Here is a 17,141-nt window from a genome sequence, read left to right on the forward strand (position 1 = left end):
GTTTTTTTTACCTTTGAGCACAAATCGTATGGCGAAAATCCCAGGGCGGAGAGCAGTAGCATTTCTATTAAATCTCATCTCTGCGCTAGTTCAGTTTGTTAGGCAAATTGATTTTGGTTATTAGAAAACTCCTTGGTAGTGGTGGCTAGGGTTGCTGTTCCTGGAAGTGGAAAAATCACTACGATCTACCCGGTGGAATGGAGTGGGATAGAATGATAATTACCTTCAGTTGCTTGTGCTGTGTTTTTCGCTTCCATCCGCTTATTGTGTCGTTGCTCCTTTTTTGTTGCGATTTCCGCCGCCGCTGTTGAAGTCCTCGCTGTCGGTTGCCGCAGCCGGCGGGTTATTGGTGTTGTCGCAGGCAGAGTGTGGCTGTTTGTTTGTTGGATTTGAGTGTGGTTGGCGAACGCGGTGGCGGTTGTCCGAAGACGCAAACTAGATTTCGAGTTTGTGTTTGTGTGTAGAAGGAAGGAGGAGAGCGTGCGGGAGTGATGAAGGTTTCGAGATTTATTTTCCGGAAGGGGAAGCAAGGTAGTAGAAGAGGGAGGGAGAGATGCAAACCGTCGAACCGTCTCTAATCTTTAGCCGTCCGTTTGGGCATCAAGATTCGTTATGCTTGGCTTGGTTTTTTTTGTGCTATAGTATTTTTTTAGTGTTGAGACTGTTAGTTCTGAAGTGGAGCCTCTCTACAGGCATTTGGATGCAGGCACACAAGGCACATAAGTGCAGGTTCTACAGGCACGTGGATGCAGGCACAGGAGGCACAGAAGTGTGGGTTCTACAGGCACTTCTAGAGGGAAGCACAGGAGACACGGAAGTGTGGGTTCTACAGGCACTTCTAGAGGGAAGCACAGGAGACACGGAAGTGTGGGTTCTACAGGCAGTTAGAGAACCACGGGTCAGGCCAGTGTCATATGAGGCACGTGGATGTAAGCAGCGGAGGCACGGAAATGCAGCTAATACAGGCACGAACATGCTGCTTCTCGAGGCACGAGTACCAACCCTGTGGACGTAGTACAAGAGTGCGGTAGCAGAGGCATGTGTTAGAATGCTCGGTTAAAGAGGCATTGTTGTGAAGTCTCGGGAGCGACGCGGGCGTGGCAGTGGGACCATGTAAGAGTCATCGCGCATGTTTCGTTAGGCATGTGAGGCACGTTGGTTCAGGCACGGAAGGCAGAAAAGGTGAATCGACAACAGGCACGTACGTGTGTTTTGTCAAGTCACGGGTGTGTACTCTCTGGATGGACAAATGTGTGTCGGGAGAGGCATGGGTCCGACTACTCACTTACAGAACAACGTTCGTGAAGTCACGTGGGTGTGGTATTACGGGACACGTAAGAGTCTGGGCGAGTGCCACGTGAGGCACGTGGGTACATGTACGTGTAGGCAAAGAAGTGAAGGCACCACGTTTGTGAAGTCACGTGGTAGTGCTGAAGTGGAGCCTTTCTACAGGCATGTGGATGCAGGCACACGAGGCACTGAAGTGCAGGTTCTACAGGCACATTGACGCAGGCACAGGAGGCCAGTGTTGTGTGAGGCGTGTGGATTTAAGCAGTGGATGCACAGAAATGAATCCAACGCAGCCACAGACATGCTGCTACTCAAGGCACGGGTATCAACCCTGTGGATGTAGTACAAGAGTGCGCTGGGAGAGGCATGTGTTAGAATGCTCGGTTAAAGAGGCATGGTTGTGAAGTCTCGGGGAGCGACAAAGGCACGTACGTGTGTTTTCTCATATCACGGGTGTGCACTCTATGGATGCACAAACGTGTGGCTGCAGAGGCATGGGTCCGAGTGTTAGAATGCTCGGTTAAAGAGGCATGGTTGTGAAGTCTCGGGAGCGAGAAAGGCACGTTGGTTCAGTCATGGAAGGCAGAAAAGGTGAATCCACAACAGGTACGTACGTGTGTTTTCTTAAGTCACGGGTGTGCACTCTCTGGATGCACAAACCTGTGGCGGCAGAGGCATGGGTCCGACTACTTGGTTACAGAACCAAGGTTGTGAAGTGAGGTGGGTGTGGCACGACAGGCCTCGTAGGAGTCATGGCAAGTGTCATGCGAGGCACGTGGTTGTACGCACATGAGGCAGGGCTTAGAATGTACAGGAGGCACAGATTCTGGTACAATGGGCACTGAAGTAAAAACAGTGCTGTGACGGACACGAGGCACTTAACTTGAAAATAGTTACAATCAAGGGACAACGGGCAGAGAAAATCTGGTGTAATTACCAAGTATGAGCTCTCAGCATGCTCGAAGTATTTGGATCATTTGAGCTATTATAGTTAGTGAAGTGGCAGGTGTAGTACTTTTAAGGGCATTTCGTGTGGTGAAAATTCCGCAGCGGGGAGCAGTAGCGTTTCTATTAAATGTCGTGTGTACAGTACTTCAATTTTTGAGACAAGTTGATTTTGGATAGTGCAAAACTCTGTTTTTTGTGGTGGATAGGGTTGTTGTCCCTGGAGAATGGAATGTAATGGGATAGATTGTTATTTACATTCGATTGCTTGTGTTTGGCTTCTCGCTTCCATCGGTCGATTCTGTCTGTTCGTTCTTTTATTGTGATCTCCGCCGGCGGTGTTGAAGTCATTGCTTCGTCGTCATCGGGTGGATACTTTGTGTTGTTGGGCGCATCGTTTGACGGTGTGTATCTCGAAGTGGGAGGGTGGTTGGTGAAGCGTGGTGGCGGTTGTTTTGCGAGGGGAACTCTACTTGGAATTTGGTGTAATGAACCTATGAGGAGATCTTGTGTGAGTGTGGAATGTTTCGAGATTTTGTTGTGGAAGAGAGGAAGGAAGAGAGTAGTGGAGGTGGGATAAATGGAAATGATGGAACCGTATGTAATCTTCGACGGTCTGATTTTAGTATCAAGATTCGTGTCGCCTGGTTTTTTTTCCGCTATAGCATCTTAGTAGACATGTGAGGCACGGAACATCAGGCTCAACAGGCACCGACGTTGGAATTTTAGAGGCACTGGTATCAACTCTGTGGATGCACAAATATGTGGTGGCAGGGACATGCATCTGAAGACTTACTCAGAGAGTCACGGTTGTGAAGTCTTTAGAGTTACGAGCGTGTGTCGCCACGGGCACGTGAGAGTGATGCGTCGGGAAGTTTGGTACTAGAGGCATCGGTGCAAATAGTACTCAAAGAGTATGGGTTGTGGGTCCACATGTGTGAAGTTTGTGCAACATTGGTCGTGTGGTAGTAGCAACGTGTGCCGGGAAAGGTGAGAGCAATAACATTTGTTACGTGCTTAATCGGACGATTTGACGGTTGCTTTTTCCCGCCAACCGCGAGCATTGCCACTCGGCGGTTGCCTCGATTCACAACAATGACGAGCGCATGTCTTCCGCCCTCTCTACCACGACGAGGCCGCGTCCAACCGCCTCCTCCACGAGCCAAACCTTGGTAGAAAAGGGTAACTGCGCTTCCATAGCCGCTCAATTCCGAAAACACTATTGCCGTTCCATCTCAACTAGCATCTCCTCACAATCTCTGTGTGAAGGCGGCCATCGCTGGAGGAGCGTAATGGCGGAGGAACCATCTGCCAAGCGTCCCCGTGGTGAGACATCCGACCAGAGCACGGAGGTCGACGACGTTCAGGTCCCCAGTCAGAAGCACGACTACAAAGTGCACCTCAAGGAGGTTTACATCCACGGCAAGGAAAAGCTGGATGTCGTATGCACCAGCAATCCTGAGGAAGCCGACAAGATGATCAGCAGGATCGTGAAGAGGCTCTGTGGCTTGTACCCTCACTACATCGGCGTTGATGTCGAGTATACCAGGGAGGACCAACCTCCGTAGAGGGCAGCGGTTCTACAGTTATGCGTGGAGGAACTCTGTTTGGTATATCACATCACCGCGGCAACAAAATGGCGAACCATCCTACAGTTTCAACCTCTCCGTGCTTCTGTTTAATTATCTTTTCACCCGGAAATTTGATTAGATTGGTTTATTGAGTTGATGTATCAGTGAAGTTTCTGAAGTAGATGCAGCACAATAGATTTTGAACTTGACTCACCAGATCAGTTCATGTATTTGATGCACTAGATTAATTTATGGGTTTGATGTACGAGATTATTTTCGGAACTCGATGTTCTAGCGTACTTTCTGTTCTAGTGTATTTTCTATATTTCATCTTCTAGTGTAGTTCAGTTTCTTGAATTGATGTGTTAACGTGGCTAAGAAGTGGATAGGTAATTGGTTCAAGTGTAAATTCCAAAAAATAGAAATAACATGTTGTGCTTGTATTTTATTTCTGAACTTTGCGTAGCAGTTTCTGAAATGTTTTCGTCCATGAATTATATGTACTATATAAGCATGTACTTGATTGATACTTGATGAATCAACCTTAAATGTGCCATCCCCCTGCAGGCCCAAGAGCCTGCGCCCATTCCTGAAGGAGGACAGGTTCTGCACCTTTGCCGGCTTCAGTATTGAAGGTGACAAAGAGATGCTGCGAAGTTCTGGTTTGGAGATCAACCCTGACAAGTACGTCGAGATCCAGCGCAAAATGGAGAGTTCCTTTCAAGGGAAGAAAGAGGTACCACTCTTTTGCTGATGTTGCATGTGGCGTGATCCACCCATTCTACAAACAGATGAAGGATAAGATTGATAGAGTTAAAGACCATAAACTGTGGGGGATCAGCCCACTGCCAAATTACCTCATTGAGTATGCAGCGATAGATGCGTACGCAACCTACGAGTCATGGAAGAGAATTGAAAACATCAGAGAAGGTATGGAGAGTACAAAAGAGACAGAGAAGAATTATGACGATCCTTACTACGTATACTAGTGACGACGAAAACATAGAAAACTGGTCGTGGAGTTGCCTGTGTTTATGCTTGTCCTTTCTATTGTATCAGGTTCGTAGTTTACTTCTGTTAAAACGAAGGAGTTTGTAATGTCATCTGTATCAGGTTAAACAAGTTTCTTTATGTCAAGTTGTAGTTTGTTTATGTGATTGAGCAAGTTATTTAGCTTGCAAAGTACTATGTTTATTCAGCAATCATGTGATTTTGAAGTAGTAATGTTGCTTTTTACTCTAAAAACAACAAAATGCAAAGCAGTCTTTTTGCGCTGAGTACACTTTAGTTGTCCACACAAGCGCGTCTTCTAGACAAGTGGCAGGATTGGTATGGGACGGAATACGCAGTTAGAGAGGCACATGTTTGCAGTCTTTAGAGTCACCGGCGTGTGTTACTACAGGGGCCGGACGCACGTGGACGAGGTAGCAGAGTTGAGCTCCTAATACATAGTTACAGGGTCACGGTTTGTAAGTGAGTCAAGGTTGTGCGACGTCATGGGGCATGTAAGAGTCATGGCAAGTGTCATGTGAGAGAGGCACCTGGATCCAGGTACGCAAGGCACGGGATTGCGACTTCTCGATGCACGGGTATCAACGTTGTGGGTGCACAATAGTGTGGTCTGAGAGGCATGTGTTGGAATGCTCGGTTAGAGATGCACTGTTCTGACGTTTGTGAAGAGACATGTGCATGGTACTGTGACCATGTAAGAGTCTCGTGGCATGACACGTTAGGCACGTAGATCAGTTACGGAAGGCACGGAGGTGAAGACCCAAGAGGCACGGAAGTGGGGTTTTTGTTGTTGCGAAAATTCAAAAGTGTGATACCAGAGGCATGCTTCCGAATACGAATTTAGGGAGTCACGGTTGTGAAGCCTCTAGAGAGTCACGCGTGTCTGGCATCACGGGCATGGAGTTGTGTGGGCCTTTGAGAGGCATTACTGGCTCTTAACCCTCTGGATGCATGGTGGTGTGGTCGGAGAGGCTTGCTTGCTAATACTGAGGTAGGAAGGCACCATTGTGGATGCACAAGTGTGAGGTCTCTAATGGCGTGAGTCGGTGGGACCACATGCATTTGTTTGAATACTCATTTAGAGAGTCATGTTTGTACTCATGCCAGACTCATTCTGTAGGTTGGTGGCGTTCGGCAGCACACGGTTTCAGAAAGGGGGAATGTTTGTGAAACATCAAAGTCACCGGTGGTCACGCGTGAGTAGTATGTAGAGTCATGGCGTGTCGACTTGACGCACGTATGTCTAGGGACGGACTTGGGTGGTTTATGGGGCATGGTCATCAACTGCCTGGATTGATAGTTGGGGCATGGGCACCGGCTTGTGTTCGAATGCTTGGTTACTGAAGAATAAAGGAACTACATCAATAAAAATAGTCTGTTGCTTCAATATTATAGTACGATGTGCGGTTAAACCATCTTCTGGTGTTTCGATGGAGCTAGGCTCGTTCGCTTATCAACAACTTTTTATTGCGTGATGTCGTCGTAGATCTTTCTAATCTCATCACCCATTTCGCTGGGTTCGATTGTATTCTGATCGCTAAATACTAGCTTGCACAGTTGTTGTGCTTTCCATTGTTTCGTGCCATCCTATAAAAAGGTCAGTGAAAAAAAGGAGAGAAAACACATCAGTATTAGGTCATGCAGTTGTATGATACCTAGAAGATTTATTGCAAGTTTTAAGCGAAAACTTACGTCGAAATTATCAATCTCTTCGACGAAGTGGTTGCCATCAAAGAGATGCGCGAACCTTAGAACAACAAACGGGGTTTCACCTTTGTTCACCTTTGGAACGCCCTGTAAAACTTCAACACCCCATCTTGTATTTTCCTTTTCGAATTTTTCACCCAGTAATATTTCGTATACTTCTTTAAACCTGGGAACCTGGGAATTGCATTTTGTTTTTGTTTTTAGAGATACATGTAGTGTAATTTGTAAAACTGAAAGATGGCATTATTTACAATTCTTACCACTTTGTCTTTATGGTTGTGGTATTTGTGATGGTCCTTTTCTTTGATGGCTTCGTTGTTTTCCATGATAGCAATCTGCTTCATTAGTTTGGCATCATGCACATGTCGATCACGTTGATTTTTCAGGTATTCTTGTCTTCTCAATTCTTCAAGAGAGGTTTCTTCAGGTTCGATGATTTGAAGCTTCCTTTTATATCTGTCGAGCACCAATAGTGTGTATCGGTCTTCCTTTTCAAATGGCATGAATACCTATGGTACAAAAGTTTTATTGTTAGAGGAGAGTTTAGAATATAGTATTCTGTTTTGAAATGCTTGTTTTTATTTTGTTGTATGGAAAACGCTATTACCATTTTTGCTGTTTTGAGCTTCTCTGATTGACATTTCTTAAGGAACAAAGGAACCAAGGCATCCTTTTCTCGGGTGAAATCAACTCTGAAGTCCTTCATAGATTTTCTTTTATCCTTTAAACCCAGAATATGCTGCAGGCAACAAATAAAATAAAATAAAAAACGAGTTAGAAAAAATAGATTGGTACCAAGAGATTAAACAATAGTTCGAAAAAGATGAGTTTATATGATCACTGTGAATTTTTTTGAAATTTACCTCCGCAAATCTTGGGCCTAATAATAGTCTATGTATTTTGCGTATAGTTTGGTTGCTGCTTTCCCATGCTTCTGCTAACTCATTGAGCACCTTCTTTTCCATTCCTTGAAGATTTTTCTTGTTTGCAGGCCCAAATATTTCCTTTAGCTTTGATCCAGTAAAAGTTGTCTTTGGTTGATCTCTCGAGAATACTACTTTTCTGCTTACATTCAGGGCAGCAGAAGAAATTTTTGTTGAGAAAGTCATTAACCAAGTACTTCCTTTTGATAAATAGGAATTTAAGGTTCTTCGCAGTTACCTTTTGAATTCATCCTGCCATGTGTCACTCATGACTATGTTGCAGAGCTCGTTTGCCTTATCCACGTGTAGAAACGAATGCCCGTGTTGCGGGTATTTCTTGCTGCTCTCTGACTGATGCTGGTTTTTTACGTCTCGCTCAGTCAAAGCACAAAAAATTATGGTTGTTGATTCTAAAAGAAATATTTGAAGCTCTAGTAATGATGACTGATGGTAAAAATGAAAATAGTTATATTACCTTTCATGGGTGAAAAAAGGTTTGCAGTCTCTGGTTTGTAATCTTTGAGTTTTCCAGGAAGTTGATGGTCCTTTATTTGGTTGGTTTTACCGAATATGAGTGTGTATACGTACTCCGCTTTCCATTCTGCATCGACCTTGCTGGGCTGCAGGCATGTGAAAATGTATGGTTTATAGTTACATGTTGTTCAGAATTGTTAATAAACTAATTACAGTAATAAAGAAATCAATTTATTTGACATGTATGCAGTGGTAACTTACATGAAAATCTTCTCTGTCCTTGACCAGTTCTTTCCCATTATAGTATTTCGCAAATTGGGCCGTGAAGTGACCGCATTGTGTTCCTTCTTGCTTTGGTGTGCAGACCCTGTGAGGCCTTTCTGCTATCCTTTCCCAGTCTGGTCCGTTCTTGTGTTTTAGTCCGTGGTGCTTGTTCATCAGCACGGACATCCTTCTCATCTGTTATTGCATTATGGTTTTGTTGTTTGGGTGCGGCATTGAGGAAAGTAAGAGTATCATACTATCATGAGGAAAAGAGGAAATAAATGTAGACAAAGTACGTACCAGTTCCTCTCGATGCTCATGGTGTTGACTCCAAGACAAATCAGCGTAGTTTATGTAGTTCAGTGAGTCAAGGATGTCGATGCTATCTCTGAACTTGTTCACAACATAGAGCGTATAGTGTTTGTTTGTGTGGTGAGGTATCATGATCTACATTGAGAGCGGAGATCATTGTTGATGTAAAAATTGAATTTCATTTTATCATTGAAAGCCCAAAGAGAATAGGTCATGTGCTAAGTAATAATAATGATCTTACCATCTTCGAATGGAGGATGTCTTTACCTCCCACGAGGAGTTCAAATCCTTTTAGTGCTTCGTCCTTGTTGAATTCTGATAGCTCTCCGTTATCATAATTGAGACCGAGCACCAGCTTCAAGAAAGAGAGTTTGTGGTTTCAGATAAATATTCTATCGTAGTAATGGCGGTGGTTTTTTGTGGGTGAGGTATGCATACATTTGCGAAACCTGCAGGGAGTACAGTTGTGTCGTCTGGGTTGAACTGTTCTTATTCTGCCCGTTCCTCCAGTAATGCGTTTAGCATGGAGCCCTCCATTTGTGTTTCTCCTTTTCCTGCTTGTTCCATGAAGGATTTTGCTGAAATGCAGTCTTCTCGGTTTGAGCTTTTATATTTATATAGCACTTGTCTGCAAGGAGGGTTTGGAAGTAGATGAGTGAATTGTTAGTTGGATGTTAGAGAATCTGTAGCTCTGTGTAGTTGTTTCCTTGGAACTAGGAGAATCTACTTACCCTGCGCATTCTCCCTTTCCTTGTCGGCTCATCAGATATCTATAGAGTTGCATGGCCTTTTCTCTGTAAATGAAATCTCCTAGAACAAGTGATGAAACCTTGACTTTCCCAGGTTCCTTGCTTGGTCGTTTGAATGGCCTCTTAATTGAGATTATTTTTGCTGAGCTGATCTCTGATGATTGAATCGTTGAGGGTTTTGGGGATCTTGTCTGTACTCTTGGAAGATGCCTTGCCCTTTTCTTGTCATGACCTAACTGCGCCTGCTCGTTATGCTGGCTAGGTGTTGGTGATTCCTTTTGTGTGTTGTTGTTTTCGATGCTTGCTTCTACTGAGATTGCAGCATCGCGTTTCCTCTATTCAAGTATCTTTTCTGTTAAATCCTTCTCTTTCTGGTTCTTTTCTTCTTCTGCATGTTTCACCTCGGGTGATGTTCCTGGTTTGCGATCTTCGTCAACAGGGTTCTTGTTCTGTTTGGAAAGCTCTTGTTGGCGAGTTGGTACGCTCTTTGTCCTATTATCACCTTCTAAAGGAGAGCCTGTTATGTGTTCTGTCTTTTTATCTGGGGGTGTTCTGCCTGGTTCTATCGGTGGATCTTTCTGTTCGTCTTCCTTTTGTAAATCAGTGTCTGGCTGCGCGTGTTGTTCCCTCTGTAAACCACCATCTGTCTGGGCTTGTTCTTCCGTGAGCGCTTCTTCAGATGCTTTGGTGGTATCCTTGCTGCTCACATGATAATCTTCTTTCTCCTCATCGCTACTTGTGTCATTAATGTCAATAACTTTTATCTCTTGAGCGCACGTCCCAATGTGCTCGGGAGTTGGAGGAATCTCTTCTTGAATTATGTTACAATGTATTCGTTGCATTTCACTGTCTTATATATCAACCTCAGAGTTCAGCATATCTGTTAAAATTAAAAATTAAAAATTATTGGTGTGTCTCTGAAAATTATATAAGTAGAATTTTACTTTGTTGTCTTGAGAAAGAGAAACCTTTGGTGTAGTTGATTAATGACAGTGCGGCCGTATCTCTGTATTGGATGATTATTTGATAGAGAATTTTCTTCCTCAACCCCGGGACTTGTTCTTCTGTTAAGTACACTGTTTCTCCACCGTCAGTGTAGTGCTTTGAGTTCATGAACATATAGAACGCACAGTCGAGTCTACAGGTAGAAGGATAATTGGTTATTGTCGTTCTCCAAAGATGGTTGGGCAGTTTAGGTGAAGTTGTCCTAACGTCCTATGTTTTTTATGGATTGAATTAATAGTTTAATTGTTACAGTGAGTAAGGAAAAGGAGAAAGGTTTGTAGTGCTTACGTTCGTCCCTGAAGTGGCACCTGCATTTTGACCTTTTCAAAATGGTCAATACTACTTGGAGACAGCTGGAGCAATTTGCTCACTTGCTTCCATATGCTCTTTACTCTGTTTGTTACTGTGTTGAAGTAATCCATTATTCCTTCATGTTCAACTGCTAAAGAGTCAAGGAGTTTGAAGCGCTCTTTTTTCATGTTTATTGTAATAACAAAGTAGTGGCCGACAGCTCCTTCACGAAGAGGCCCGCCTATGCAAACTGGTAGAAAGAACTGCAAAAAGGAAAATAAATAAATAAGGGATCCTTCTTGAATTTAGTCATGATTTGTTGATCGTTAGACGGAATTGTAGTGCTGAGATTGTATTTCTTATCTATAACATGACATGTGCTTACTATGTCGAAATCTTGTAGTTGCTCTCCTTCTTCCGGATTGAGGAATCTTTTAAGCCTTTTAGGCATTGTCTTGTCTCTAACGTGTGCTTCGTCTTTATTTTTCAACTCCAATGGATCTTCGTGGTTGGCCATGCGTATTGATGCCTACTTTTTTTGTCACATGTGCGTAAAAGAGATTTGTAAATTCAATTGTACAGAAAGGTTGATTGATCGATATAGTGATATTCATTTGTTGAAACTTGAGGTTTACTTACGGTGTTGTATGTTGATAGAATCTTTCTCTCTGTGCCCCTGAATTGCTTTTTCAACATCTATAGCATGACTGCCATGGTTTCGCTGCGCACTGCGTTTCCAGACTTGAAGCTTTCCGCCATGAGGCTCACCGTTACTGTTGACGTCTCTGTATTTATAGAAATCTCATGCCTGCAGCATATATATATATATATATATATATTTACAGGTATTGTTGGGGATATTACTACTGGAGGTAAACCGGCCTTATGTAGCTGGATTGACTCTTTGAAGATTAGGAGCCCATGAAGATGTAAAGATGATGGTGCTTTACGGAGGGCCCAAAGGCGGGTTACAGTCTATAAATGTAAACCGGCCTAGTCATGTAACTTGTATAGTAAGATAGAAAGAGAGAGGCCGAACCGGATACGTTTATAAACCGACTTCGGGACTCTATACTCCGGCGGGCGTCAACCTATGTATATAAAGAGACGACCCGGCCGCGGTTTAGGGACATACAACAACAACTCGAGAGACAGACAAAGCAGATTCACTCTCTGGCCTTCGAAACCCTAGCAATACCAATCACAACTAGACGTAGGCTTTTACCTTCATCGAAGGGGCCGAACTAGTATAAACTCCCGTGCCCCTAGTCCGGTTTAACCCCTTTAAGCTAACCCGTTGCGATGGCTCCACGACTAAGTCCTTTCACGAGGACATCTGCCATGACAAACCCACGACAGTTGGTGCCCACCGTGGGGCTATCGCACGATGGTTTCGAGTTCTTGAAGGGCAGCTTCGATGGACTTAAGGGATACGCTGTGGGCCGGATGACGAAGAGTCGCCGCGGCAAGCTCTACATCGACAATGCAGGATGGGGGTCCTGAGGCCGATTCAATCGAATACGGGTACCGGGTCCCCTTTGGTGGGATTCACATCTTCATCGGCAAGATCGGCGAACCGGCCCCCGAGCCGGACATCTGCACCGACATCATCGAAACGGCTTGGCGTGCAAGTTCTTCGCCAGTTCAGCCCGAGGCAAGGCATGTTTTCGTAGGTGTCGTCCATGGATCAGGGCACGAGGACAGACCGGTGTCCGATGGAGAAAGCGTAGTCTGCTCTGATGACGAGTCTTCTGGAGAAACCGAATCGCTTTACCAGTTGCAGGACGGCCGGATTGAGGGAGGATCCGAGGGCAACAGTATTACGGATTCCCCCGGTCAGCCAAACCGGGCCGCCATCTTCTTGGCCGGCACACAATCAGCGCCTCATTCATCTACCGCTGCAGCAATGCTCTCCGGTTCAACGACGGCCACACCAGCAGGGGCAGGAAGCTCGGCGCCACCTCCGGCCCAAGTCTTGTCTGATTTGTTCGACGCTCTGGCCACATTGATGTCCGCGGAGGTAGACGCGGCAGCCAGGGATCAGCATGATGCGGAGATTGCAAAAGTGAAAGATCAGATAGCCCAGGCTAAAGCGGACTTGGCAGCAGATAACGCCAGGATGGCTGCGGAGCGGGCCGAGTTGGAAGCACAGGCTTACCGGATTAGACTGGATCAGAATGCTTCAGAGGAAGTCATGAGAAGAAGGTACCGGTCACGTCTCCCGTCGGTTTATCAGCCACAAAATCTTTTCAACACACCAGGTGCAGGATCTAGTAACCAACCCATGCTAAACCGGGCGGGGGCGCCGGGAGCAGGAGCGCTAGTTCAGCCGCGCACAACAGACCTGCCTCACCAGAACAACGTTGTATCATCAACGCTGCCCGGGCATTATTCCAACCCGTTGGACAACATTGTGGCCGCCGCTTCACGCCTGGCGGCCCTCCCGACCGACGGCGAGTCACCAGTTGCAGTGGAAGCACGTCGGGCCAGGGACCTCCTTCAGACAGCACTAAATCAACAGCAAGCATATTCACACAGCCGTGAGAGGATTCATTCCACTCCCCGTCCAAGCCAGAGTTATAGCAGACACGTGGAAGACGAACCGGCTGTGTCCATTAGTGCACGCCGCTGAAATTCGCCACGAGGGAACAACCCGGCTGGGGGAGGTGCTAATGCGCAAGATGTTCTGGACCATGGCCACGCACGTTAAGAGGTCGAGTTGACAGCTTGACACGAAGCACGACAGCATACTCCGGTTCACCCCACCGCCTCCGTGGAGCCAGGGGCGATGTTCAGTTCCTTAGGGGGTACCGTGTGACGGTGTCCTGGACTAGGGGGTACTCACCACGTCATCTCCCGATCTATTAGATTGGGCCGAGGACCCCCATGTCCGTATACTCATGGGCCAGTTCGGACAGCTGCCGCATACAAGGAAGATTCCACAAGACTTGGCGATCAAGACAAGGACTTCTCCCCACCGGTGTATTCGGCTCGGACTCTTGTTATCCTAGGCCTCTGGTGCATTATATAAACCGAGGCCAAGCTAGTCGATAGATAATATACAACATACAATCATACCATAGGCTAGCTTCTAGGGTTTAGCCTCTCCAATCTCATGGTAGATCAACTCTTGTAATACCCATATCATCAAGAATAAATCAAGCAGGACGTAGGGTTTTACCTCCATCAAGAGGGCCCGAACCTGGGTAAAACATCGTGTCCCCTGCCTCCTGTTACCATCGATCCTAGACGCACAGTTCGGGACCCCCTACCCGAGATCCGCCGGTTTTGACACCGACACCATGTTTAACTCCTGCTTTGCGTAATGTGCGACTACCCAAGGATTTCAAGGGACCTCGTAAGGTACCAAATTATACCGCCAATTTGCAGCCAGAGGCGTGGGTGGAGAGCTATGAGATGGCAATGGAGATGTTAGATGTGGATGAGGCGGTGTGTGCTAAATATTTCACCATGATGTTGGAAGGAACAGCTCGCACTTGGTTGAAGAGCTTGCCGACCAACTCCATTGGATCATGGGCTGAACTGAAGCACCGGTTTATCCAGAACTTCAATGATACGTGTAAGCAGCCAATGTCAATTGTAGATCTGGCCGCTTGTGTCCAAGAGGAAGGGGAGTCCATGACCCATTGGGTCAAACGGTTCTCGATGATTTTGCATTCATCAGATCGTATCAATGAAGACACCGCAGTGTTAACATTAGAGGGCAATTGCCGTTTCAAACCGTTGAAACAGAAGTTGGGAAGGCTCAAACGTCACTACAACGACATGTCAACACTCATGGCCACTTTGGTTAAATATGCCGATTCAGATAATACCAAGGATCCGGATTCAGAGGAGGATAAACCGGAGAAGGGTAAGAAGACCGGCAATGCCAAAGGCCAACAACACAATACGGCAGGCCATGGAAACGCTAGTAAACGCAAGGCCGACGGTGGTTTGGACTTTGTCGCAAATACCAAGGTGCAGGAGAATGGCCAGCGCCATAAAGGAAAGCAGCCCCAGAGGGGTGGAGGTCCAGGCAACAATTTGGAGCGTTTATTAAATGAGCCCTGTCCAAAGCATGGATCGAAGGAGAAACCGACATCACATCTCTGGAAAGATTGTTATATCATGCAGGATTTCAAGAATTCCAATATGTTCCAATATGACAGCGGCCCGCCCGGCGGTTCAGGAGGAGGTTTCCACGGGCCGGGTTACGGAGGCGGTGGTTTTGGTTCAGGGTTTCCAGGCAATCAAACCGGACACGTCAATCAAGGACACCAAGGCAACCAGGGAGGTTACAACCATCAGGGGAGTCAGCAGCAGTAGCAGTCGGATTATTAGAGCAATCCTAAACAGCTGAACAACGGGCAATATCATGTCTTCACTACTAGTTTGTGCAAATGTGATCAGAAGCTTCACAAAAGGGCAGTCAACTCTGTTGAGCCGGCAGTACCTCAGTATTTACGCTGGTCGGAGCAACCTATTTTGTGGAGCAGAGAGGATCACCCGCCCCGGGTTGATAATCCAGGTCATTTGGCCTTGGTGGTAGCCCCTCAAGTTGGGGGATACAAGTTCACTAAAGTGCTCATGGATGGGGGAAGTAGTATCAATATTTTGTATTATGATACATTCCGCCGTATGGTGTTGACAGATAAGGATCGTAAACCGTCGAATACGGTATTTCATGGTGTGGTGCCTGGTAAGTCTGCATATCCCGTTGGTAAGATATCTTTGGAGGTAGCTTTTGGAGATGAATACAATTCAAGGTCAGAAACATTGACATTTGAGGTGGTGAAGATCAAAAGTCCATACCACGCCTTGTTTGGGCGGCCGGTTTATGCTAAGTTTATGGCAAGGCCATGTTATGTTTACCTATAGCTTAAAATGCCAGGTCATAAGGGGACTATCACAGTACATGGAAGTAGAAAGATTGCTTTGGAGTGTGAAGAAGGCGATGCGGCTTATGCTGAGTCGGTTTGTGCCACGGAGGAGTTAAAATTCTATAAGGAGCAAGTTGATCCGGCAGACATGACCTCCTTAAAAAAGCCAACTACGGAACATGATCCAGCATTGAAGTTCAAATCAGCTACAGACACTAAGATGGTTGACTTTGTCCCTGGCGATTCATCCAAACAGTTCAGCATCAACACTAACCTGGATCCCAAATAGGAAAGTGCACTCATCGAGTTCCTTCGTGAGAATCGGGACATCTTTGCATGGAAACCTTCTGACATGCCAGGTGTACCGAGAGAACTCGCTGAGCACACAGTCAACATTGATCCTAAATTCAAACTGGTCCGACAGTTCCTCCGCCGTTTCAACGAGGAAAGGCGCAAGGCTATAGGTGAAGAGGTCGCCCGTTTGTTGGCTGCTGGGTTTATTGTTGAAGTTTTTCATTGAGAGTGGTTAGCCAATCCGGTGCTGGTTCTTAAGAAAAACGGCACTTGGCGCATGCGTGTTGACTACACAGATTTAAAGACCCCTTTGCTCTCCCTCGCATTGATCAGATAATTGATGCTATGGCAGGTTGTGACCATTTGTGTTTTTTGGATGCTTACTCTGGTTATCATCAGATCAAAATGGCAGTTAAGCACCAGGAGAAGACAACCTTTATAACTCCCTTTGGAGCCTTCTTCTATGTTTCCATGCCCTTTGAACTCAAGAGTGCCCAGGAAACTTACCAGCGATGTGTTCAGAATTGCCTTCATAAGCAAATTAGGCGCAATGTTCATGCGTATGTAGATGATATTGTGGTCAAATCCAGAAAGGAGGAGACCTTGATAGATGATCTACGGGAAACCTTTGACAATCTCCGGGTTTACAAGATGATGCTCAATCCGAAGAAGTGTGTTTTCGGTGTCCCGGCAGGCAATCTCTTAGGCTTTCTGGTTTCAAACAGAGGCATTGAGGCTAATCTGGAAAAGATTGCAGCAATTACGTCCTTGGCTAAACCGGCGTGTATTAACGATGTACAACGTCTGGCCGGCCGGATTACAGCCTTGAGCCGGTTTATTAGCCGCCTTGGAGAGAAGGCCATCCCCTTACATCAGATGCTCAAGAAAACGGATAACTTTGTCTGGAGTGAGGCAGCTGATAAGGCGTTTGAAGATCTGAAGAGGCAGCTCGTGGAATCACCCGTGCTGGCAGCACCGATTGATAAAGAGCCATTATTATTATATGTGGCTGCTAATGCCCGGGCTGTCAGTGTAGCCATTGTGGTAGAAAGCAAGGAGCCTAGCAAAGAGTATCCAATTCAACGCTGGTTTATTATATCAGTGAGGTGCTCACTGAGTCAAAGCAGAGGTATCCGCATTGGCAGAAACTGGTGTATGGGGTGTTTATGGCAAGCCGGAAGCTCAAACACTATTTTCAGGGCCATCCTATCACAGTGGTCAGTTCAGCTACTTTGGGCGACATCATTCAAAACAGAGAGGCAACTGGCCGGATTGCCAAGTGGGCCATTGAGCTTGGACCCCACGGGCTCAAATACATACCCCGCACGGCGATCAAGTCCCAGGCACTCGTAGATTTCATCAATGATTGGACGGAGTTCTAGGCACCTGAGGAGAAACCAGATAATACATATTGGACTATTC

This window comes from Triticum aestivum, chromosome 6A (assembly GCF_018294505.1).
Source record: "Triticum aestivum cultivar Chinese Spring chromosome 6A, IWGSC CS RefSeq v2.1, whole genome shotgun sequence".
In the NCBI taxonomy this organism is placed as follows: Eukaryota; Viridiplantae; Streptophyta; class Magnoliopsida; order Poales; family Poaceae; genus Triticum; species Triticum aestivum.